This window comes from Panthera onca, chromosome D2, assembly GCF_046562875.1.
Source record: "Panthera onca isolate mPanOnc1 chromosome D2, mPanOnc1 haplotype 2, whole genome shotgun sequence".
In the NCBI taxonomy this organism is placed as follows: Eukaryota; Metazoa; Chordata; class Mammalia; order Carnivora; family Felidae; genus Panthera; species Panthera onca.
The window spans coordinates 87,767,553-87,795,060 of NC_138349.1; positions in this window are offsets into that span (position 1 = coordinate 87,767,553).

The window sequence follows — 27,508 nt, forward strand, 5'->3', positions numbered from 1 at the left end:
AATACAGCATTGTTTGCCTCGTTTTGAATAAAATTTTAGAACTAGCATCTTAAGGCTGCTAAGGTTGGCTTTCATATCTTTGTTACCATTCCTGTTGAGATACTTCTGAGAGACTGTTTTCTGGACTGAGAGTATCAATAAAACACATCCTGTACCATTCAGATCTGCCTTCTCCCCTGCAATAACATTGGTATCAATCCAGGATATAGACCAGATAAGTCAACAAGCAAGAAGAAACTCACTTCTTGAATTAACAGTTTATATATTGACACACTCAGTGTTCGTTTAAAAAAATATACCTATATACCTTCAATGTATTTATTTTATATATATACAGTTTTTATTATGGGGCATCCCCAATTCACCTATAACTTTTTGTTAAGTCATAACTGTAGCATGAGAAAAACAGGTTATGAGTTTAATAGTAATTTTCTATATTAATCATTGATACACTTTCAATGAACAGTGTGCATAAATTTAGAATTGTTTTCTTTTTTCCAATAATCATGGTTTTGCTTATGTTTATTAAAATGTATTTCATATCTGTTTAATGTACATTTAAAATGCACTTGTCTTTTGTGTATCTTTTTTTCTTTCTTCCAGTAACTTATATTTCTTGTAGTTTTACCAAGTCTGGACAAAACTGAAGAAAAATGGAAGTCCCTTTACTGTGGGTAATTTTACAAATCTAGTCTAGAATTTACTCCTATTTCTCTGTCCTTGGTCCTGAGCTGGTAAGTATGGTAACCAGTCTCTACAATGGCACCCGTGATCCCTGCCTTCTGGCATTCACTCTCGGGTCATCTTCTGCCCGTGACTGTGGCTTGGACTGACTCATCTCCTTCCCTCTCCGGCTTCCTCTGGGGAAAGCCAGTACCACGTTGTGAGGTATCCCATTGAGAGGCTCTGGCAGGAACGGACTTCTTGGGCTGGGGCAAGTGTCAGGCCTGTCCACGGTCACGTGGGCAGCTCTGGAAGAGCACCCCTCACCCCAGGTGGAGTCTGGAGAAGATGCAGATACGGGCTCCCCTTTTGCAACCTCGAGAAAGACCCAGAGCCAGAGGTGTTCAACTAAGTGCACCTGGGATCCTGACACACGGAAACTCTGAGGTAATAAAGGTTTGTTGTTTCGAGCAGTTAAGTTTCGGTGCTAATTTGTACAGCAACAGCTAAAACTAATATAAGAAACCTGACTAAACTTCTGGAGAGACAGTGCAGGAAAGGGGTTGGGATCTTTGCGTCAAAGTGCGACCTCTGCAACACTGAAGGTTGTCTGCCCTTGACAGCGTGCGCATGCCCCTTACTGATAGGGAACCTGAAGGGACCATGAAGGACTGGTTTCCCTGCCTCGGTTCCCACCAGGACCTGTGCCTCACCTGAACGTATGTCCTCTGTGGAAAAGCCAAGGCGTTAATGACGCCTTTGGAGTGTTCCGGCATAACAGAAACATCTCAGGAGTGACCCGTGAGGTCCTCATGACGTTTCCCAAGACTGCTGACTCTAGACACCCTGACACCAAGGGTCCAGGGCTTAAATGATGGGTGGAGGCCACACTTCTCCTTGTGCTGACCACTTCCCGGATGCCCGGGAGGACACTGTCCTCAGTATGAGCCCCAGACCTCAAGCAAAGATGAGACCCCCCCTTTCCTTTGAAGTCTCCCAGACTCTCTGCCTCTGCTCGCTCATACCTTCAATAAACTCGGCCCTCACTTCGTCTCTGCTGGCATTTGATTTCTATCCAGCCCTAGTCCCCGGCTGGTCCTGAAGATCCCCCCTGGGGCCTCCACTGGCCAGCCTCCATGATCACCACCCAAAGGAAGATCCCAGAGCAGGGGGGATGTGTGGTGGGGGTGAGGAGTGGAGCATTGCAAGACCCTGCAAAAAACCATCAACAGAATATATCATATTTAATATTTAAGTAAACAGGTTTCCTGGAAAGAGGGGCAATAAGTCAAAGGTCAGAACAGCTGCCTTGATTTCTGGCTTCAATGTACCTCACTGCTGGGTCAGTAACAAGAGGAAACCATACTGGAGCCAGAGGGAAAGGAAAAATCAATAACCCGGGTGGATTCTTTACATACAAATTTGATATTTTGTGCATCAAGTTTTTTTGTACTGATTTTGGCTTTTCAATAATGCATTAAAGTATTAGTACTCTTAATTACTAAATATTATTCCTTTAATGTTTGTGCCCGAGGCCAGTGCCTTTCCCACGTCACCAGGCCTCCTGTCCATAGATTGTCGCCCATGCAACAGGTCAGCAGGGACAGAGTAGGTCCGTGCCCAGGGTCACTGGGCCTGAGCGTCCCCCTCTCCTGGAACCTGCACCCCTCCCCCCCCAAATTCAGTGGTGGAGGTGACTTCAGGAACGCAGTCTGTGGCCAACGCGGTGAGCACCACAGCCAGATGGGCGGATTTTTGTCAATGATTCAGACTGAGGTGCTAGGAGAGGGACCGCGGGCCCCGGGTGGGGATGCGCCCAGGTCTCCAAGGGAGGCGCTGGGACCCCGCTTCCTGCGCGGAGGCTCGGGGGTGGGGGGGCTCGGTGGGCTCTGGCGAGGGAGGCGGGACCCGGGCTCTTTGGGGACTTGATCATCGAAAGCACCACCGCCTGACCCGGCGCCGCCCTCTGCAAGGCGGGTGAAGGGCACTCTTGGCGGAGCGGACCCTGAGCCGACCCGCACGTCCCGCCTCCGGAGACCAAGCCCAGGTCACGCGGAGCCTGGCGCCCGAAGCTATGAGCGAGGGGATCCCGGCTCCCGCTGCCTCCACGCGGTCTGCGGGGCAGAGACGAGCGAGGCCGGAGGCTGGGGCACGGGAGCTGTGGCCTGGGCGAGCGGGGTCCTCCCGGGGGGGGGGGGGCGCATTCCGGGGCCCCGGACTAGCGAGGTCCCTATGGGGGCGCATTCCGGGGCGGGGGTGAGGGGGGGAAGTGGAAGGCGAGCGGGGTCTCCGGGGAGGGGAATGGGGGGGAGGGACGAGCACAGAGGGAGGGCGCCCCCAGAGGCGCAGGGCTAGCGGGGAACTGAGGTCTAGACGCAGCGCGCGGCTGTCGGGGTCTCGGGTGGGCCGGGCGTCCGGAGGGGACGACGCGGGAAGGGGGCAGGTTCCGCGGCATTCCGAGGCCCTTCGCCCCACTTATACCCGGAGCCCACCCTCCGCGTCGGACTCCCTCCAGAGCTCGCTGTCACTATGACCCCTGCCCGGCAGCCTGCAGCCCGCCCTGAGTCACGACCGACGGTCAGGTGGCGCCCTCCGGCCAGGAGCAGGGCGCGTCCAGGTCACCATTCCCAGGCCCTGGGGATCACTTGTCCCCCTGGTCGTGCTGATGGTCAGTCAGGGTGCACCTGCCTTCCCAAGCCCCTGTTTGTTCTGGCGCCTCCGCGTCTGGGAGCGACAAGTCGGGGACAGAGGATTGTGCTGTGAGGGAACCGGGGCGCTCATGTCTGGGTGCCTGGTCCACACCGCACCCCAAGGGCCCCGCATTCGCTCCGGGTGCCTGGTTCACACCCCACTCCAAGTGCCCTGCACTCGGAAGTGGTTACCTGCGCGATGCCCGGGCCGCCGAGGAGGAGGAAGCATGCCAGGAAAACTGCCACAATTTGACCCAGACTTTTCTGGGAAACCGCTCGTACAGGAAAACATCCGTTAAGGAGAGTCATCCCTCCATAAAGTAAAGCCAAATCAGGAGGGAAAACCCTGACTTTTGCAGGGATGAGACACTGAAAGGTGAATTCTGCTCTCGTGTCAGACCATCCACGGGCACGGAGGGCCCCTCTCTGCCTCGCAGTCAGCATCCCCCACCCCTACGATGGATGCAAGGAAAACACGACAGACACACAATAGACCAAGCAGCGTCTTGTATCCCCGGCCGCCGCGCACTGAGGAGTCTTTATCACTTCCAGTCCCTTGTTTGACATCAGTTTGCTTTTTGCCTTATTCAAAAAACAGAACAAAAGAGCAATAGCTATCCTGTATTTATTGTGAAATATTTCTAGTCCGTTTTTACGTGTTGAGAGGAATAAAAATCAGTTCATACAGAAGTAAGGGGACTTTCTCTCCCTTTAACCTTGAGTAAGACGGTGCGATTGCGGGGTCACTTGTTTTCACTCTGCAGACAGTGCCCTACAATCCACGCTAGATCTAGGTGGAGAGAATGAGATGCTTCATTCATCTTGGACACCTGCACTGTCAGGCAGATGGCCCCAAGGCTTCCTGCCCTCTCCGCCTTCCTGCTGTGTGTCCCAGGGCACCCGTGTCCTCACACTTTTCCTCCTATGTGCACCCTTCATCTTCTTCTTAAAACCGAAGATTTAGGGGTGACAGCGCCTTGCCTACTTCCTACGTGGTTATGAATGGAAAGGGGGGAAGGACATGTGAGAAGACCCTTGAAGTAACTACAAAAGTGCTTCTGAAAGATTTGCTTCGGGGAAAAATAAGATACGGCTTCTGTACCTTTCACAAACACACGACACAAAATTTAAAAGTTAGAAAACACTGCTTGTTATTGCTATATTGCTGTATTACTTTTCCAGAAATTCATCTGGCAAACATCTTTGTCTCTTACACAAAAGGAGAGCTTCTCTTCTATCCTGAATGTATATGAGTTAACCCTCAGGGATAGTGGTGAGGTTTGGTATTCTTATTTCTTTTACTGGAAGGAAAAGAAAAAGAGAAAGGGAGAAAGAAAAAAAGAAACACAGGAAGGAAGGAAGGAAGGAAGGAAGGAAGGAAGGAAGATGAAAAGAAACTTTTTTAGTTTAGGATAAAAGATATTTGATATACAAAAAATGAAAATACTAATATGATAATAAAGAAAGTATTTCAAACTTTCTTATTTCTTCAACAGTGACTAGACAATTGGACCAACTTGGGAATAAGTTAGAGACTTAAGGAATCTCTAAATTACGTAGTTTTTATTCTTCTTTGAAAGTTCTTACATGAATTCTTTTTAGCCAAATAAGGTAGATTATATCTGATATTTGCATAATTACAATTTATCTCATTGGAAAGTATACTCAAGAGTTGTTTTCACATTTACATATATTTTTGGTATTTTCAATATGATAAGCCATTTACTTTGGTAATGTTTTATAAATTGAACTTAAAAAATGTGACTTTAATTCTCCCAGTGTATCAGCAAAGCCAATAAATTAGAATTTGATTCTCCTAAGAGTTTAAGATTCCAGAATAAGCTCGCTATTTGCCATTGTAGAACTGTCAGAATTCTCTGTATATTTTACAGTTTTTTTGTAAGTATTCAAGAAAGGGAGTTAGCTTAAGTTAGTATTAATCTAACTTTTATAGGCTTACATGTAGTTAAGAAAGTTAGCGAGAACCGCGGCAGAAACAGCTTCCTGTGTTTCATGCTCGGGCAGGAAACAGAGGTCACGTATCAGCTGTATTCTCCTGCTCCATCCGAGGGCTTTTCCATGATACACTGTACAGGTATAGGAATATGGCCTACATTCTTTCATTTTCAAATATTTCCTTTGGTTCGCAGCCCAATTCAAATAACTTCAAGAACAAATTTACCCCGTTACTTCAAACGACATGCATCTGGGTCTGTGTGTTCTTAAGTTCAATGGTACCAGTCTGAAGATAAGCAGTTCCAGAGTCAGAACATCATGCTCCCTTCATGATTAATTTATTCTTTCATTTAACTTACATTTGTGGAGCATGAATCCATATTCTTTCAAATGAGAGTACTTGTTTCATGAAGGATTCAGAAATAAATAATTCACTAAAGGGAAGATTTGATTCATGAATTTTAAAGTCTAAGTGAGTCTTCTAAGACATTTGCTAATCCTGATGAACTATGACCTTGATAATGAAACACTGGTTCATAAATATCTACTATGTAGGTAACGCTGTGTTTCATATGAATTAGTAAAAAAATAAATGATCTATTTGTGAATATTTCAATGCTTTCAGAATGGAGAAAACCTAGAAGTCATACAATAACAAAAATTATAAAAACCATAATTTTAGTATATATATATATACACACACACACTAATTATTATATATATATAGTATAGTATATATATAGTATATTTTAGTATATATAGTATATATATATAGTATATATACACTAATGTAAATTTATATAATATAAATATATATACTAATATATATGAATATATATATATATATATATGTATTTATTTATTTTTTGCCAGAGTTCAAGCCGAATCTTAGATAATCTTTTTTATTAATCCCCTGTGAAATACCAGTATGGCAAGAGACCATGGGATGGAAACTCAGAAGAGTCAGCTAATGTATTTTAAAGGTCAGTGGGTCTTTCAACATAGGATTTCTAGTTGATATAAAATGTGAACTCAAGAAGAATTCCTGCTTTCAAACCCAGAAAGGCCAGGAACCTGATCCTTACTACTGATTCAACTACAGTGAAATTTGTAATGAAAAAAGTTGAGGTCAGTTATCCCTGGCTAAAATATCTAAAGATCATTACATGGCACTATATCTCCAAAGTCTTTCAAAATGTCTGCCAGTCAATTCAAAAGGATTCTTTCTGAAATCCACAACTCTGATGACCTTTCAATTTTGGTTTAGTTTATAGCCAAAAAAATTAGAAGAAACAAAATGCGTTTTAATAGTCCTTAGAAATATTGTGCGATGTTTATTTTAGGTGAACAATAATTTGTTATCCCTTTTGATAAACATATAGATTTCATGTCTCTCAGGAGTTTTTAGAGTGGATCATTGATTGATTAAATATGGGGGTTGTATGGATTTCTATCAAATATAGAATTGGGAAAATAAAAAAAACCACAATGCAATACCACTACACCTCCCTTTAAAGTAACTCCCTTTAGAATGAGGGGCGCCTGGGGGGCTCAGTTAGTTGAGCATCTGACTTCAGCTCAGGTCACGATCTCACAGTTTGTGGGTTCAGGCCCCGCGTCGGGCTCTGTGCTGACTGACAGCTCAGAGCCTGGAGCCTGCTTCAGATTCTGTGTCTCCCTCTCTCTCTGCCTCTCCCCTGCTTGTGCTCTGTCTCTCTCAACAATAAATAAAAACATTAAAAATTTTTAAATAGCTAGAATGAAAAAAAAAAAAGGAAAAGAGCACATGTTGAAAAGCCTATGAATGAACTGAACTCTCATAAAGTGTTTGGTCTAAATTGGTAAAACCAATTTGGAAAATTATAATGTAATGATCCAGCAATTCCATTTCTTGGTATATATACCAAAATGCACATATATTCACTAAAATACATACTCTAGAATTTTTGTAGCAAAAATCTTCACAGTGACTCCAAACAGGAAGAACTCCAAATGTGGATAAAGAGTAGGATGAATAAAGAAACTCAGAGCTACTCAGGCATATATTACTATATTGCATTGAAAATGAATAAACAACTACAGACAATACCATGGATGAATCTCATGAAATTTTGAGCAAAATGAGTCAGATATAACAGTTTCTCTTTGATCTTATATAATATAAACTGCAAAAATAATACAATTTGCGGTATGAAAAGTCAGGATAGTAGTTATGTTGGGCGCTAGAGAGTAGAAGGAGAGCTGAGAGGGCACCTCTGTGTCCTGATTCACAAGCAGGTTAATAAATGCTCCTTGAATTTGTGGAAATGTAGCAAACTGCACGCACATGATTTGTTGCAATTCTCTTTGCATTTATCCTTAACTTACCATTTGAAAAAGAAGATGATAATTAAACATTGGAAAGGAAACAGATCTGCTTCTGTTATAGTTTTTAGATATCATTTCAAATAATAAGAACTTTTAAATCATTTCAAATAACAAAAACTTTTAAAGACATTATGCATCGAAAGAGAAACTTTGCCTAAACTTATGCATTAATTGCACTGATTATAGATTTGTACAACAACCTTTTCCAGTAACAACCAAAGAATTTTATAAATCCAACCTATGGAAAATTACCTTGATGATTTTCTGAATCTGCAAATACATGGAATGTTCTCCATAACTTTATCCCAGAGAATGAGTCTGTAAATGACCAGAGTCATGTAAATTAGAGGTGGCACATAATCTAGTCTTAATCTACTATTCTCTGGCATAAAGTCAGTAAGTCAAGAACATAGCCAAATACATAACTCAAGAATACTCCAGGATATACCCCAAAACATAGCCAAATAACTTACTAAATTTTGTATACTGGCTAAATAAAAAGTATTTTAGCATCTTACTGGTAATTCTGGTAATTTTTAATGATAAACTCTCTTTATATGTAAATTGATGGGTGCTTATAGAAATAGATGTCGACTTAAATTGTCTTTTCCTTATCTTCACTTATTTGCAATACACATTTTTAGGGAAAATATAAATTTACTATAAAGATATTTGTCAAATTGTTGAAATATTTGATAACCTAATATTTCTTTTTAAAAATAAAACTATTAACCTGTCAGGAGTTTTGAGTTTACTATGGCAATTAAAAAAAATGCATTCATAGATTGTCACTTTCATATATTATGAAGTTTTAAAAGGAAATCAGATACAACTAAAATGACCAAATATAAATCTACTGAAAAGGTAGACTTAATCATGTAAAGGCTTTCACAGGTACTTAGTTGGCTCTATTTTTCTTTGCCATGAAATGTGCCAAGTGGGAGTTTCATACCAAGATTTACATTAACAGCCTGTCTCCTGCATCAGGCTCTACATCGGTTCCCTCCAGGCCTGCTGCCCGAGTCCTTTTTCCAACATCCACCTCAGGAGAAGACTCTCCCCTCCTTTCTCCTCGCCTTCCCAAACATTTTGCCATCCCTTCTCCACCAGAACACCCAGAACTGACTTTTCAAAAATTGCAGGGTTTTATCACAGACAAGAGGAACTATTAACTTGTCTACTTTTATTTTCTAGAAAAAAAATATAGTTAATTCCTTCCTTAGTTAAGGGAACACAACTGGGTCTGATTAAATGTTGGAAATGGTGGGAAGAGGCACATATATGGAAAACACACAAACACTCCCTGCTAAAATAAAATATCCTTCAAAATAATTATGTAGAGAGTTTGGGCTCCCAGTATTACCAGGGAGCTAGTTTTAAAAGCTAGAATTGTGGGAAAACATGGAAATTGGTTTCAGTAAACAGAGTTCAAAAGACATTTTATTTCTTCAGATATCTGGAAAGCCAAGGTCAAGCCCTTGGACTTACTGATCTTTCCATCTCTCTGGCACAGTGTTCTTACACTCTTGTGTGTGCATGTGAATATATGTGTGTAAATATATCCACTTACATGAGAGAAAGCAGGGGAAGGAGAAAGAGAAAATGAATCAATTTCATTTTGATCAGTTAAAGGGATTACAGTTAGCGGCACTCACGGTTTTATAGCAGACAAATTTAGATCTGAATTTATTTCATCGAATATACAGACATATTTTGAAGTAGAGATTCCTATTTGGTAAAATAGGAATTCACTTAGGGTTTGCCTTGGAGAATATTTTTTATGCTCTCCTACTGTGATCTGAGTCAATATTTAGTCTGTTTTTAGTTTCAGTTGATTCCAAATTTTTCATTAGGCTTTTTTTATTGTTGTTTTATTTCTTTGGTTTGTTTATCTTGGTGGAAAAGTTCAGAGTTACCAGGATAGAGAAACTTGTTTCATGTTTAATTTAATGGATTATTTTGTGTGGCATCCTTGAATTTAAAAAGAACTACAGAGGAATATGGAAAGGTTTATATGCCTTTCCCTTGGACCCAGACAATTTGTATTCAAGGAAGTTCAGAAATGGTCTGATCGATAAGATTAAGCTTTAAATTGGTTTTGCTTTTCCTACTTAGTCCCATAAGAGCTTTCCCACCATGAGACTCCAGGGCTCCTTGGAGAAATGGTAAATTCTACGACTGGGATGAGGAATACATAATAAGGCACTGAGGAAACACTATTGGGTCACATTAATAGTAAACGTAAGAAAATGTAATTTCAGATTAGAGAATTTGAACATTAAAAATAATAATGAATGCAACTAATTACAACACATCACATGAATAAAAACCATGTGTTTATAATGATACTCAGGAAATGTTCATTTTTTTTTTACAACCTTAAGTTTTTTCAAAATTTGTATTACAACAAAAGCAAGAGATCACGTTTAATTTTACATTCTCTCTGCAAACTGTATTTCAGGACAACCAAATAGTTGATGGGGAAAGTTTATTCTTTGTAAAAGTATTCCCCATAGTACAACATCCATTCATGATAAAAACCCTCAACAATGTAGGTTTAGAGGGAACTTACCTCAACATCATAAAGATCATATATGAAAAATCCATGGCTAATATCGTTTTCAGTGGAGAAAAACTGAGAGCCTTTCCCTTAAGGTCAGGAACAAGACAGGGACGTCCACTCTCACCACTTTTATACAACATATTACTGGAAATCCTAGCCACAGCAATCAGACAACAAAAGAAATAAAAGGTATACAAATTGGCAAGGATGAAGTAAAATTTTCGCTATTTGCAGGTGACATGATACTCTATGTAGAAAACCCTGAGGATTCCATCGAACAACTACTAGAACTAGTAAATGAATTCAGTAAGTGCAGGATACAAAGTCAATGTTTAGAAATCTTTTGCATTTCTAGACACCAATAATGAAGCAGCAGAAAGACAGATTAACGAAATAATTGCATTTACAACCGATTAAATGGGAATCCATTAAATGAGAATTGATCCCATTTGCAATTGCACCAAAATAATAACATGCCTAAGAATAAACTTAACCAAAGAGGTGAAAGACTGTATTCTGACAACTATAAAACACTGTTGAAAGAAATTGAAGATGACAGAAACAAATGGAAAGACATTCCATGCTCATGGATTGGAAGAACAAGGATTGTTAACATGTCTATACCACCCAAAGCAATCTACATATTCAATGGAATCCCTATCAAAATACCAACAGCATTTTTCACAGAGCTAGAACAATCCTAAAATTTGTATGGAACCACAAAAGACCCTGAAGAACTTATACAACTCAACACCCACAGAACAAATAATCCAATTTAAAAATGGGCAGAAGACATGACTAAACATTTCTCCAAAGAAGACCTCCAGATGTCCAATAAATACATGAAAAGATGATCAACATTGCTCATCATTGGGGAAATGCAAATCAAAACTACAATAAGATATCACTTCACATCTGTCATAATGGCTAAAATCAACACTACAACAAAGTACAGGTGTTGGCGAGGATGGGGAGAAACGGGGACACTTTTTCACTGTTGGTGGGAATGCAAACTGGTGCAGCCATTCTGGAAAACAGTATGGAGTTTCCTCAAATGATAAAAATAGAGCTACCCTATAATCCAGTAATCACAGTACTAGGTATTTACCCAAAAAAGACAAAAACACTCATTCAAAGTGATACATGGTCTTTATGTTTATAGCAGAATTATTTATAATAGCCAAATTATGGAAACAGCCCAAGTGTCCACTGACTGATGAGGGGATAAAGAAGATATTGTGTGTATACACAATGGAATATTACTCAGCCAGAAAAAGGAATGATATCTTTCCATTTATAATAACATGGATGGAGCTGCAGAGTATAATGCTAAGCAAAGTAAATTTCAGTAGGTGTTGGGGATGAAGGAGGGCACGTGTTGTGTTGAGTACCGGGTGTCGCACAGAAGTGTTGAGTGACTATATTGTACGCCTGGAACTAATATTACACTGTATGTTAACTACACTGGAATTAAAATAAAAAAAAGAAAAGTATTCCTGCTAATAAATGCAGAAAGTATGATAAAATTAGAAAACATAGATAAAGCAAGATTTTACCAACTGGGAAAGAAAACTTGGTCTATATTGCAGCTCCTTACGGAATAATGGATCTGGGTCCTAAACATGACCTAATGCCAGAGCCACATGGGATACGGTTGATGGGCTCCTCTATGACACGGACCTGTTTGAGCATCAGAGGGACTAAAAGTTGGACAACCAGATTCTGTGTCTCTCATGTTCTGATGCAGTACGTACATCACCTAAAACTGAGCCTGTGTCTAATCATGTCTTTAGTTCTAGTTACAAGATTACTATATATATATATATATATATATATATATATATATATATATACACACACACACAGACACATCATACATACATATATATATATATATATATATATATATATATATATACACACACACACAGACACATCATACATACATATATATATATATATATATATATATATATATATATATGAACTGGATAAGTGGCATTACTCATTAACCAAATACAGAGTGTGAGATTTTCTAAATGATTCAGTTTATCAAACAAATCATTGTCATAGCAAAAGAAAAAAACAGAAGGAGGGACTGTTACTGAATAGAAGAGAGTCATGCATCACCCACATCCGTATAAAATGACGGGCTTAATGCACATGAGCAGTGGTTATTTAAAAAAATTTTTTTTAATGTTTATTTATTTCTGAGACAGAGAGAGACAGAGCATGAGTGGGGGAGGGGCCGAGAGAGAGGGAGACACAGAATCCGAAGCAGGCTCTAGGCTCTGAGCTGTTAGCACAGAGCCTGACGCCGGGCTCGAACTCACAAATGGTGAGGTCATGACCTGAGCTGAAGTCGGTCGCTCAACTGACTGAGCTACCCAGGTGCCCCGCGTAGTGGTTATTTCTAAATTTTACTTCAGCTCTGAAATAATACAGATTTGGGAAAATAATAGGTTGAGTGAAGGATCCTTCTTTCTCTCAAATTTCTGCTGTGGCACAATCACTCAGCTGATTCTCACTGTTTGTGGAGAAGAATAGGGGTGCACCTGCAGTCTTGATGCTTTAGGGTGCAAGGCGTAGATTCAGAGATTTTTGCCTGGGACGAACCTGAGAACCCACATTTGGGGAGGACATTTGCCTCTTGGGGAGCTGGACTTAGCTCTGCAGAGGCTTGAGGGGAGCCATTCTCTCTTCCAGGGAATCGCCGGTGGAGTGGAGAGGTCGAGTGCCTTGGTCAGATGGCTGTCCCCAGGAGCATCACTGGAAGAGGCTGAGGTGGTCTCACATATTTGCACTCGACAAATTAGAGGTTTCCCTCAGCAGGAGGAAAACCCCAGCCTGCTAATTCAACCACTGCCAGCTCAGTGTACTAACTCGTCTGTCCCCCTATTGTTAGAGAGAACTCAGCCACTGAGATTGCACGGGTGCTCGATCCCATACCTGCCGAGGCAGCAGGCAAAGAAAGGTCGTCACAAGTCACCTAAAGAGCACAACTGCATGAAGACAGGGTCAAACAAATTATTGCTCTTGCCAAGCATTTGAAATAGGGATACCTCTGGTCAGTGATTGCATAGATAAAGCAAGATTTCATGCCTCAGAAGAAATATCTAGGGCTCAAAGGTGAGGCTAGCCTAGATGTGCTATTCATAAAGGCAAATAATCCAAGATGAGCCTCCACACATGGAAACATTCCTAAGTAATTACTGTCTGTGCTGCCTGGAGACACCGGACTGAAAACATGGCCAGACCTGAGGACAGACCGAGTCAGTGAAGACAAAGTCAAGGATGGAGGGCTCCAAAGTGCCGTGCTGATGCTGTGGAAAAGTTAAGTTGGTTACTTGTCCAGTGTGAAGTCCTGATTTTTCCCTCTGTGTACACAAACACTGATACACGTAAATGTCATACAGGACGATTATTTAATCACTCACATTATGAATAAGTCAGGCCAACTTCTAGGTAACTAAAAAGAGAAGGAGAGTGTGTAGGTGAGGGAGAAATACAGTTTATCCAACGTGATTACCAAATCAGGACAATCTTATTATTTTGGCTAGAGTTTAAAATCATCATGAAATGGATTTGGGCATGGAGACCAGGTAACTCCACAATGTCAGTCAGTACAAACAGGTTTGAGGGACAGCCATCCTCTTCTGTAAGCCTGAGCTTGAACGTGGCGATAAGGAAGATCGAGACTGGGATAAATGACATTGGGACAGGGCTGACGATCCTACTCCCTTTCCTTCAGGAGTTAGATGGACTTACACGCAAAATATACATCACACATGTGCAAGTGCATAGATAGAAAGTATGGGCCTCTGAGGAGAAAGTCACACTGGCCAACACACTGTATCCATCTGGCTATGAGCACAGGGGGTGAAGCATGCACTAGGCAAATATAAACATGGTTGAAAAACAAATATGCCCCTAAACATTTTGGTTATTTTAATTTTGAAATAAGTAGAGCTATTTGCATTTTTTTTTGGAATACAAATTTTAATACCTTTGTTGAAGATGAAGAACACTTAAAGGTAGGTCTGGAAAATTTTTTAGAAATGAAGAGTAATTGTTCACTAAATCATAATGGAATTGGATACTTATTAATAATGTGATAACCTTGTCATCGAGCAAACAATAGAATAGTTTTAAATAGTGAACAATCTGCAAGTATAAAGAATCATATTTCTAAAGACAACAAACACAGTATGAAGCTGATTTGTTAAAAACAGGGGCGCTTGGGTGGCTCAGTCCGTTAAGCATCCAACTTCAGGTCAGGTCATGATCTTGCACTTTGTGGCATCGAGCTCCGTATTGGCTCTCTGCTGACAGCTCGGAGCCTGGAGCCTGCTTCGGATTCTGTGTCTCCCTCTCTCTGCCCCTCCCGCTCATGCTCTGTCTCTCTCTGTCTCTCTCTCAAAAATAAATAAACATTAAAAACAAAATCCCAAGGCTGAGCAGTTAAACACGGAAAGCTCAGTGGTTGAGGCTGTGCCTCCACTTTTCCCACCCACTGTTGTGCTGCTGTGCGGGTGCAGCAGTCTGCTTGGCTGGAAGATGGCCTCGATTCTCTCCTGCATCTGGAGTTACTGTAATCATTTACATAATCCTGAGGTCTGTGCATAAAAATATTCTCCTATTTTGGAAACAGGAAGAGGTAAAGTGGCCAGAAAATGTGGCCAGCCCTAGTTGTTGTTATTCCATAAGGATAATGATGAGGAAGGTGTTAGAAATGGAGATGTCACAGTATCTGCTCAGATAGCTTGGGATGCTAACTGGATATTCTGCAAAGCACTTAATTACAAGTAGATTGATGGCTATAGGATCATTTACTTCAAATATGCAGTTCAGCCCAAATCTAAAGCATTGATTAATGGCAAAATATATCCATATATATATAAAACCAATCAAAATATATGACATCTTGAACAAGATAATGATCGCCTTTTATGCTGCTGTATAAAAAACTAATGCATCCAAGGAGAAAAGTTTAAATCAGAATTCTGAACGTTCACACGAATGACTACCTGGACAGCTCTCCTTGGATTCCTTGGATGCATTAACTTTATACATAGTGGTGACCTTCAGAAATGTAGCTGCTGTGGGTTAACACAGGATACAAACGTTTCATTTACAATAAGGGATTAGAATTAGGATCAAGGGATAGAATGTGGGAGCTGCTCAGGAACAGAGACTTAAACAGAATAGTTGCCAAGAATGAGCTGAGACTCTGCATGCCTGACAGGGGCTGGGAGGACAGACTCAGTTTCTTAAGCTGGACTTGAACCCAGCATACCGCTGGATTAGTAACAGGGTTTATGATGTCCTCATTATGAGCAGAAACCAGGGAACCCTCACTGCTGTTAGAGAAGCTTGTCCTGGACCGCAGAGGGTGAAAACAATAATAGGGGAGCCTGGGTACCTCAGTCAATTCAGTGTGGAACTCTTGATCTGGGCTCAGGTCATGATCTCATGGTTTGTGAGTTCAAGCCCTGTGTGGGGCTCTGTGCTGACGGTACGGAGCCTGCTTGGGATTCTCTCTCTCTCCCTCTCTCTCTGCCCCTCCCTGCTCACTCTCTTTCTCCCTCTCTCAAAATAAATAAATAAACTAAAAAAATTTTTTTTTTTTTTTTAAATTTTTTTTTTTTAACGTTTATTTATTTTTGAGACAGAGAGAGATAGAGCATGAACGGGGGAGGGTCAGAGAGAGAGGGAGACACAGAATCTGAAACAGGCTCCAGGCTCTGAGCTGTCAGCACAGAGCCTGACGCGGGGCTCGAACCCATGAACTGTGAGATCGTGACCTGAGCTGAAGTCGGACGCTTAGCCGACTGAGCCACCCAGGCGCCCCTAAAAAAATTTTTTTTTAAACATAACAATAATAACACTTTAAAATTCCCCAAGAGAGAAACCCAAGCCCCGAGGGAGGAAGAAAACAAAAGCAAACCCACAAAAATGGTGTCTACAGACCCCAATTCTAAATCGAGATATGACATCTGGTTCCATGAAAGACATTCACAAAATAAACAGGATACATTAACTCTCAGCAGTTATTAACGGTTAACGCTGATGAATTTACTTTATGACAGACCTAGAACAATTTGTCATATTTATGGATTTACCAGAATCCTTAGAAGTTGCTAAAGTTATAAGTTATTAATTAATAAAAAGCAAATAATTACAAAGTTGGGGATGTAGCTAGAGATGAGGTAAGCCGACACAGTCATCGTGGTCGAATTGTTGGACGCGTGCCCAGCAGGGCCACACACACCGACAGCACCACAGGGTCCACACTGAGGGCACCAGGGAAGCATCCAGAGTGACCTGGGGATCTGTGCTGAGTTACGCACGCGGGATCCATGGGGCACCCTTCTCCACGCTGCTGCTGCTGTTGAGCACAGCCTGTTTTATTTCAGTTTTCATTTTCCTTCAGGTTAAGGTACTGATTCTGTCTCTGTTATGCCTTTTCTAAGTATTTATCCAGCCAGCAATTTGTCTTTTAACTTTACTTACGATATATTTGGCTAAAGATGTTTTTATAGTCATATACTCAGTATTTGGCTTATTTTGTTTTCTGAGTTTATTTTCTTATTTAGGAACATCTATAGATATTCACTGAAGTTTTCTTCTAACATTTTACTTTTAAGATCCAAGTCTTGGGGTGTTGTTGTTGTTTATTTATTTTTGAGAGAGAGAGAGAGAGAGAGAGAGAGAGTGAGTAGGGGAGGGGCAGAAAGAGAGGGAGACACAGACGCTGAAACAGGCTCCAGGCACAGAGCCAACACGGGGCTTGATCCCACAAAGTGCAAGATCATGACCTGAGCTGAAGTTGGATGTTTAACCGACTGAGCCACCCAAGCGCCCCAGAGATTCATGTATTTAATGTATGCATATGTTTTAGGTTGTAAGGTAATAATGTAGACACTTTTGACAATTCCATGTTTAAAATTTTTTTTCTCAGCTTAATTTTTTAAGTATTCAGTTTCCCTATTTACTTATGTCTATTTAGGGGTTTTTAAAAAGTTTTGTAAATGCTGTATCATTTGTAGTAAAACAAATCAATTATAATATTTTACCATTAATTTAACACAGAAGTAGCTACAATGATGTGAAATAGCATATTGATATAAAAAGAACATGTAATATGAGAGTTTTCACAACATAGAATTGGCAGTATTTTATGACCATTTGAACCTGGTGGGTAAAGGAGTAACATATAGAGTAATTCTGAATTGTAAAGCCTCTGCTACAAAATTTACAATAGTGTATTAACCAAAATACTGCGACACGGACAGGTGGCAGGGAAGAGACAGAAGGACTAGCTTCAGACACGGTGCATTTGAAATGTCCGACAGATACAGGCCAACAGGTCAACTTACACAGGAGTGTGGCTCTCATGTAGATATTCTAATATAAAGACATAAATGACAGAAGTTACCCCTATGGGGTGTGGGAGAAGATAAAGACACTGAGGGAACACATCTAAGTGAAAATAAAAGACGATTAATATTAAAAACGTTGACACAGTCACATTTAAGAAATAGCATGTGCTGTGCAGAGTGGGGCAGGGGGACCAGAAGGCCCAGAGATTGTAACACTGTACACAAAGACACCACTTTAAACAAAGCGTCCTTATTTGATAAAAGTCCATCTCCTTAAAACATGCCTTCACTGTCAAGGAGCCTTAATTATATCTGTTCTCTATGTTCACAGGATAATAAACTTCTTGGTAAAGTATGAGAAGTTCTGAAGGAATGAACCGTCACCTCGAGTCTCCTTTGGTCCCAGGAGGAGCCACTTTGGTAGATCTTGCTGGAATTGCAAACTCAGAGAAGGACCAACATTGGTTCCTGGGCAAGAGTTTTGCTTTCAGGGGCCAGAGGATGTCCTGACTATCCTGATGGTGAGAAGTCAGTCCCTGCCATCTGCTAGCTTGCTTGCAGCTTGTTGTGGACACTGGCAAAGGACTTTCAAGTGGAGGTGGGTCTCATGGGCTTCAAGAGTAGCCACTATTGGGCATGGGAATATTATCCAGTAGAGAGCATTACTGAGGCCCCAAAGAAACAGTCAGCCATCATGACCAGGAATAGGATTATACTCTTAAAAGAGGAGGATTTTTCATCATCAGTAGCAGAAACTTGAAGGCAGTCAGTCATGAGTTCATGACAGATAAATTACAGGAAAGTAGATACACGTAGCTGATTGAGGGGCAGTGGGCTAACAGAAAAAATCTGTGCATGTATGTGAGAAACCACAGCGGTGAAAATGTGAATTTCCTGCAACTGTCCTTAATTGGGTTTCTGTCCCAGCAATCTGGATATATAGGAGAGATGTGACTGAGTTTACAGACGCAGTCTGGACAGCCTGGAGATGACATACGATAATTGTCAGATGTCACGTTCAGCTTGCATCCATATACGTAAGAGGAGCCTGGTTATATATCTGATTTATTGAATACATAAGATATGTTATTATTGGGGAGGATTCAATGAGAGTTACACCAGACACAATTTTTAGGAAATTTAACTTTTGGGGCTCATACTAAACTCACTTTTTGCAGAGTAGATGTGTTCTTTAGTTAACAACAAAATCAATTTGGGGCAAATATCAAATCACTGACTGAATATATCATTTTTCTCCAGATTACCACCATCTGATATCAATTTTTTTTCATCAAACTTTATTTCCATATGGGGAAAATTGCTACTTTTCTTTATTTCACAATTCACATTCATATCATTATTCCTTTTTGTTTCTAATATGACTTCAAATAAAAAGGAGATGGAAGAGATATATTTGTCTTACATAATTCTGAGAAAGATCTCTTCTGGGACATTCTCTGTGTATCTATTTTTACCTAAATAGAAGGTAGAAGAAGATGCCCATATTAAAAGTTAATAAAATTTCATAGCAACTGAAGGGGTAAAGTAAGAGTATCTATATAATGAGATTTCTGTGTGATGTGTTTAATTTATATGAAAGATCCCTCCTCAAATTTCCATAGTAGACAAACTAGCGCCCAGTGGCTCAAGATACAGCCAATCTCTAACTTTGTTGAACTTTTGCTTCTAGTGCAACAGAAAAGTTCTTTTATTTTAAAATCTGAAAAGAATCTTCTGAGTGACATGAAAAATGATTGTGACCTTTGCAAAGGAGGGAGTTAATTCTGTGGTCTGAAGGATCTCGGTGTCAACATTATCAATATGCAGCGTTTGGGAAGTGCTCACCTAAACTGGCCTTTTCCGTGAGATTACCTACAACAGGAAAGGCGTAAATCTTGGTTGTATGTGGAGAGAGACTCTGATCTTTACCAGAACTACAATTATGACACAAGTCTGGAGAGAGTGGGGGTGGGGGGAGAGTTGGGGGGAGCTCCTGGAATGAGAGGCTGTGAGGCTGGGGACCAGACTGTGGAACAGCCACCTTTCTTTCCCTACTTACAGGAAACACAAAATCTTCACTTCATAAGCTTACTCTAGCAATTTTACATTATACTCGTGAGGTTGTTCCTTCTACATCATTTTCTGCAATTGTGGGAACCCTCTCTTTGCAGAATGGGGGAGGGCCGAGGGCTTGAAATACTGCCTCTGAGTGTAACAAGGAAATGAATTCTTTGTTTTATTTAATTTTAATTAACCTAAATGCAGATCGTCATAGGTGGCTGGTGGGTGCTCTATTCAACAGTACAGTTTGGGATTGTTCCTTGCTAAGAAAGCACAATCAGATTTGTTCTTTAAATCAAGTAATTCTTGAAAAGACATAGTCACAGATCTTGGATGTATGTCTTTGTCTAATGGTGGAAATATCCAGCATACCTACTTAGTAGATGAGGAGCTTCTCATAGAATGATCTAATCAAACCACATAAATGATATGGCCTGGCCATCATAATACGATGATGCTTATTTAGAATATGACTGGGATGGTTAAAGCCTGGAATTGCCTTCATTTGTTTCAAGAGCAGTAAGGGGTGTCTAAGAGTGAATGAATAATTAATTAATTAATTCAACACACAAGTAAGTACCTACAAGTTACATACTCCCCAGACTGTAGTTAGTGCAAAGAGAAATACAACACTGTTCATCCACCAACAATATGATAAATGCCCTCACAAGGCTGTGTCTATGCACTACTCGAACCAGACTGTCTTTCCCTGTTGGGACATTTCTAAGGGTTAAGCTGATGCTGGAAATATAAACTAGATAAGATTATAAAGATCTTTGTCCACATAAAAATCACTGTAAAATATCGAGTATCAATGAACTTTCCTAAGAAAGGACATGATATAATCCCATTTCCATTGTATCATGAGCCCTTTGGGGTCAGTGATGGATGTTGTATTTGCATAGGGAACAAGGTGATGCTGGACACAGTCCAGGCATCAGGCTACCAGGATCTCAACAAAAGCAGTGCAAATACAAGGCAGAGGGAAAGAAAGATTCAGGAAAAATGCCAGAGGTAGATTCTAGAGAATTTGATAATGGGAAAAAAAAGTGTAATGTGAAGCTTTCATAGATTATAGAATTACGTGATGGTCTGGAACTTTCTGTCTTCAGTGAATGGTAACGATGTAAAGATAAGTAATACAGACACAGGGAGATGCTTAGAAGGGAGTTATGTTCAATTACACACAAATTATATCTGGGGACATTAGCACACAGATGTCTGGAGTAAGGTAAACACATACCCTTCCATAACGTGGGCCTACATGTATTTCTTTTTACTGCATGCAATTTAGTAACACTTCAGTTAAGAGGTGGACACTCTCCCCATCATCTCACTGCCCTAAAATATTAATCGGGAGAGGATATGCCATGCTTCAGTGTCATAGAAAAATAAGATTTTACTTTGTATTTGCGTAAGGCCTTATACTGACCAGGCAGCTGATGAAGGAAACTTTCAACTCTGAAAGAAGACCTCTACTTTCACCAAAGTCAGAATGACTTCACCAAGCTTCAGAGCATGGGATGTGTTTCTACCCTGAGCACACACCGTCCATCTGCTTCCCTAGCAAAGAACATAAAGGAAACATCTCAAACTAAAGAGCAGAAATCTCCCTGAGTTCCGATCCCACACCTCTGAGGCCTGGGACCTTGCACACACTAAAAGCATACGATAAAGTTGGTGATTGTCTGAAATGTCCCTCGTCATGATGATTTCTACATCCCGATGTAACAAAAAACACATAGAACCCTGTATGACACATTCCTTCTCCGGAGCCCTCATTTCTTCGTGAAGATTGTGTGCCCAGGCAGCTGCCCTCACCTGGGCTTGAGTAAAACTCCCTTCCTAAAATTTTTAGTTAAAAAACTAAAATATTTGTTCATTTTAAGTTGACACAGCCTTCCTGCATCTTGTGGTTATGCTGTCAGAACACATCACCTCCAGGGGTATTTCCGAACAGGTGGACAGGCCCAGGCCATTCTCATGGCACTTCAGCCCCATCCCATTGGGCAGAGCCGCGTTCTGCAGCCCTGAGCCTTCCCGGGTGTTCAGGAAGAGAGACCGGTGTGCCCATAGGTCACCTCCAACACATCCGCAACAGCTATTCCTAAATGTGTGCATATAGCATTCCAGAGAGCTGTAGTTTTTGATTCTGTATAAAAATTGAAGTGAACATGATCATTCGATACACACTGTTGTTTTATTTTGTGGAACTACATAATACCACATTCAGAAATCTTTCTAGAAGTAATTATGTAGATTATCTAATTATTTTAAATGACAGTAGTTACCCTTTAAATAAACTTAGTTTAACCAACATGAAAGTTGAGTGAAAGGGATGCTTTTTATTGTGCAATTGAGGAGCTGTTTTTAAATGTATTAAAGCGGAGATATCTAGGAGAATAGATTTAAAATGATGGGAGAGGTCAAAACTTTACTTTGTACGTGTGAATTCTAAGATGCCTATCAAAGCACACATATTAAATGCATGATTACGTATACTAGCATGGGACTTGTCAAATTGATTGCTCTAGAATATTTAACCCTTGTTAATAAGATGCTCTAATTCACTACTAAATTAAAATGCCAACTTCATCACATACTAAATTCCAAGATATAAAGTGTGTTTCTGCTGTTTTGTTTCATTGGTTGGATTCCCTTACTGTATCATCTCATTATGTTCAGTTATCATAGCTTTACATCCTATTTTGATACCTGGGATGTTTTTTCATTCCTCATTCTTTTTTTAAAAATGTTATTTATTTTTAGAGAGAGGGAGAGAGAGACAGAGCATGAGCAGAAGAGGGGCAGACAGAGAGAGGGAGACACAGAATCTGAAGCAGGCTCCAGGCTCTGAGCTTTCAGCACAGAGCTCGATGTGGGGCTCGAACCCACAAACCCACGAACCGTGAGATCATGACCTGAGCTGAAGCTGGACACTCAACCGACTGAGCCACCCAGGCGCCCCTTTCATTCCTCATTCTAATGCATCCAATCTTCTCAATAATCTACACAACCAATTCTTCAGGAAACCACCCCCAATTGTTCACACACACACACACACACACACACACGCACAAACACACATGCCTCGTACACGCACAAACACACATGCCTCGTGCACACACACCTACTGTTTGTGTGTGTGATTAGCATGACTGACTTGCTTTGAAGTCTATGCTTGCTCACTGGTCCCACGTGCACGAACTGCTAATCATCATTTGCCACCACTCTGTTTTTGCGAAGGGGAAGTCTTACATAGACCCCCTCCTTCTGCAAGTTTACTCCATCCTCAACCCTTAACAGTGTTATTTGGAGGAGGATGAAATGTGGGAAAACCTATCAATATAAAACCATTCATTGTTTAAAACTGAACATTATAATTGACTCAGATGGAATCAGACCACTGCTTGTGGACATTGGTCTGTGAGGTTCTATAGATTTAGGACTTCCCATCGTTCCTAACAAGTGCAAACTAATACACATAAGAACTTGACCATGAGGAAAAACAGAAAATTGGAGCAAATTTGCAGAGGCAAAGAGGTCATGCTGCCCCAGAAGAGATGAAACCTTGAGCAATTTTTAACTTGTTACCTTCAGTTCTTATGTAAACACCTGTAGCCTGCCTGTGGATGTGTGAGATTGAATAACACAAGAATAAATATCTGATCTAGTAAATTAACAGGCAAGAAGGAAATACGTCTTGGAAAAATACGTAAATACTCCTGGGGATCTTCCTCTCACACTTTCCATGTGAGGGAGGGTCATAATACTTTCCTTCCTAACCCAGTATTATTGCCAGGGAAGGGATGAATGGCTGGCTTCTGGGGATTTACCTTCTGAACCCCACACACACCCCCTGCTCCTCCTTCTACGTGGATGCCTCACTGTGGTCAGACATGGGCCTGGATCCCCTCACTGGCCACAGATCCGGGCCCCAGGGTGTGCTATTTCTTTTCCCTTTTATATTTTCCAAAGGAGTTTGTGTAAGATTGGAAATATTTCTTTTTTAAAATTTCTGAGAGAGAACCCAGAGGGGCCTGATATGTTGTTCTTTGGTATAATTTTTTTTTTTCTTAAAAGCTATCCATATTTTCTGTTTCTTATTATTTTTCATGGAATATGTCTATTTCTCTAGGTGTCAAACTTACTAGTAAATGTTGTTTGTAACATTCTGTCCTGACCCCTGTATTCTGTATGGTCTCTAGCTGTAACCTTTCTTTTATTTCTGGTGCAGATGACTGTTTTCCCAGTTTCCTTCATCAGCCTCAATAGGCATTTTCAAGTTTGTCTTTTTGAAGAAACGACTTTAGCGTAAATAATTCCCATGCCTGATTCCCTGTTTTCTTCCCCTGTTTTTACCGTTTCACTTCCTTCTTTTAATGACTGCCAGTTCAATTTGCTCTGTTCCTCCTAGAGCAGCAAATTGGAACCTGAGCACTGAATTATAACTTGTCTTTCTAATATAAGCCTTGAAATTTCCGTCATTTGCTTGACCTGCACATGATAACTTTTGATATATTGGGCTTTCATTATTATTACCAAAAAATTATTTCTCATTTTCCTTCAGTTTTTTCCAACCCATGAGTTTGATAGATGAATGTTTTTATAATATTGTGAAATCTTCTAGCAATCTTGTTATTGATCTCTGCTTTCACACTATTGTGTTCAGAAACACTCCTCTGTATGATTCCCATCTCTGACATTTAGTGACAAATGGCCCAGCTGAAGGCCTGTTCGGGAATGTGCTCTGAACACAAAGCAGCGTGGGTATTATGCGGTTGTCGAATGTCACATTTTGTACGCATGGGTCGATAATTTCCTCAGATGGTCTACCTCCTTACACACACTTCCCACCTTTCCTTCTAATTTCTGATGCAGAGATGTTGAAACTTCCACTAAGATTGTTGTCTTTTTCTCCCTTTATGCCTTTCAGTTTTGCCTCATGTAGATTGAAACTCTGTAATTAAGTTTGAGGTTTTATGGTTAAATTAAGTGTTTTATTATCACGAATGTCTCCCTGCATGGCTATTAACTGTTTTTTTCTTGAGTTTTACTTTTTCTGCCATTAATATTAGCGTGCAGTCTTTCTTAGTCATTTTTTGCAAAATATATCTTTTTCCATCCTGGTATTTCCAACGATTGATAATGGTATTTATCATTTTTTTAATGCTTATTTATTTTTGAGACAGAGAGAGACAGAGTGTGAATGGGGGAAGGACAGAGAGACAGAGAGGGAGACACAGAACCTGAAGCAGGCTCCAGGGTCTGAGCTGTTGGCACAGAGCCCAACATGGGGTTTGAACCCACAAGTCATGAGATCATGACCTGAACTGAGGTTGGATGCTTAACCAACTGAGCCACTCAGGCACCCCGATTTATAATGGTATTTAAAGTATATCTGGTTCCAGAACTTCAATGACAGTATGTTTGGTCACCTGATACTATGCATAAACATGTCAAGGTAGCTATATTAACATCCTTCCCTACCAACTCCAATATCTCAGTTATGTTAACATCTATTTCTCTTGGCCTATTTTTTCTTGAGTAAAGGTTATATATATATATGTATATATATATATATGTATATATATATACATATATATATATTTTGCAGTCTTGCCATTTGTGACTGTATACCAAATATCACAAAAATTATGACTATAGGTAAGAAATAAATTTCTCACCAAAAGACATTATTTTATAATTAGGATCACCCAGCTATTTCAGACTATGTGACTTACTAATGTATTACCTATATAATGGAAATTATCAGTGGAATGACATGTCAAATCTTTATGTTTTTTCTTTTTTTTCTTGTTTTTTAAATGTTTTTATTTATTTTTGAGACAGAGAGAGACAGAGCATGAGTAGAGGAGGGCCAGAGAGGGAGACAGAGAATCAGAAGCAGGCTCCAGGCTCTGAGCTGTCAGCACAGAGCCTGACGCGGGGCTCAAACTCACGAACCATGAGATCATGACCTGAGCCGAAGTCGGACGCTTACCCGACCGAGCCACCCAGGCGCCCCTCTAATGTTTTTTCTAACAAGCAACTGCTGATCACCTTTACCATGTCCATGTTCAGAGCAGAGAAAGGTGGAAAGTGGATCTGTAAGGGCAGACAGAAGGTATTCAGTGTACCAATCAATTATTGTAATGAAACAACTCTGAGTTACACAGGAAGAAATTTATTCACTAGGTCAAATTGTGCTCTATGGAGAATCAGACCAACTCTTGCAGGCAGAGCTTCTGAACCCATTATCTCTGTAGCGTTGCCTCATGTGTAAATTTATGATTCTTATCTTTAGGATAAATACTGGATAGCCACTCATTATTTAATTCCAAGGTGATGGAACATTAACAATTTTCTTTAGTGAGAATGAATTTTAGACCATTCACTTAAGGACACAAGATGATAAAGATTTTTTTAAATTTACTATAACTTGGCTAAAGTTCTAAATTCTAATGCTATAATACAAGCCTTGAAAAAAACTTGTGACATCTGAGTAATTAATTTTGCTACCAAAGCTCATGGATAATTGTAATAGGATGCATATCTGGTCCCCCTGACAGTGACCTGTTCTCCCCCCATTAACAACTTGCTACCTTGTGATTTCCGGACACTATAACACAAACCTCACATATTAGGATTGGGGATAGCATATTTGTCTTTTAAGATAAATTAAATAAACTCATATAAATTAATGAAATTTTTATTAGATAAAACTTACTCAAGGGCTACCTTTTAAATTCATAGGATTAATATAAGTTTGCTCAAGAGTTGAACAAATATTAGTTAGCTCTATGGTTCATACAATCACTGTCATACCTCATGGCCTGCATATAATTCATCAGCCAATGCATAGGTCAGAACAAAAAGCTACACTGGGGAATATACATGTATATATCCTTCAATATTATGTACATATAGATGTTTCAATTATAAAACTGTAATACACACACATACACACACACACACAAAACTGCTTGGTGATTGAATTTCTTGCTAAACTGTAATGATCTGACATCTTCACATAAAAAACAGAAATACAGTTTCTCTTGCAAAACCATTTGGTCTATATTTTTGCAGGGCAGCTGCAGCCTGACTGGTGGACTTTCCATCTTGGTTCACTCATTTACGTTGCCTTCCTGGCCACGAGAGCAACTAGGGTTTGCAAGCAGCCACTTAAAAAGACTAACCAATTTGAGGGGTGCCTGGGTGGCTCAGTCTGTTATGCGTCTGACTTTGGCTCAGGTCATGATCTTGTCATGGTTTGTGAGTTCGAGCCCCATGTCAGGCTCTGTGCTGACAGCCCAGAGCCTGGAGCCTGCTTCGGATTCTGTGTCTCCCTCTCTCTCTATACCTCCCCTGCTCATACTCTATCCCTCTCTCTCTCTAAAAAATAAATAAACATTTAAAAAATTAAATTTAAGGAGGAGCCAAGATGGTGGAACAGCTTGGAAATTTTTTGTGTGTCTCATGTCCATGAAATACAGCCAGACCAACACTGAATCACCCTGCACACCTAGAAAACTGATCTGAGGATTAACACAACAATCTGCACAGCCTGAACCATGGAATTCAGCAGGTACACGGTGTGGAGAGGTGAACTTGGGGAGAGAGAAGCCGCAGAGGGCAGGGAGCCACTTTTGTGTGCAGAGAGAGGACAGAGATGGGGTGGGGGAGAGAATATGGGAAAAGCACCCCTCCCCAAAAGCAGCTGGAGAGAAAGTGGAAAATTGGAAACAGCTGCAGGGACTGAACTATAAAGGGAGAAAGGAGAGGGTTTAAATTCCATTAAGACTGTAAACAGAAGGAGCGCAGAG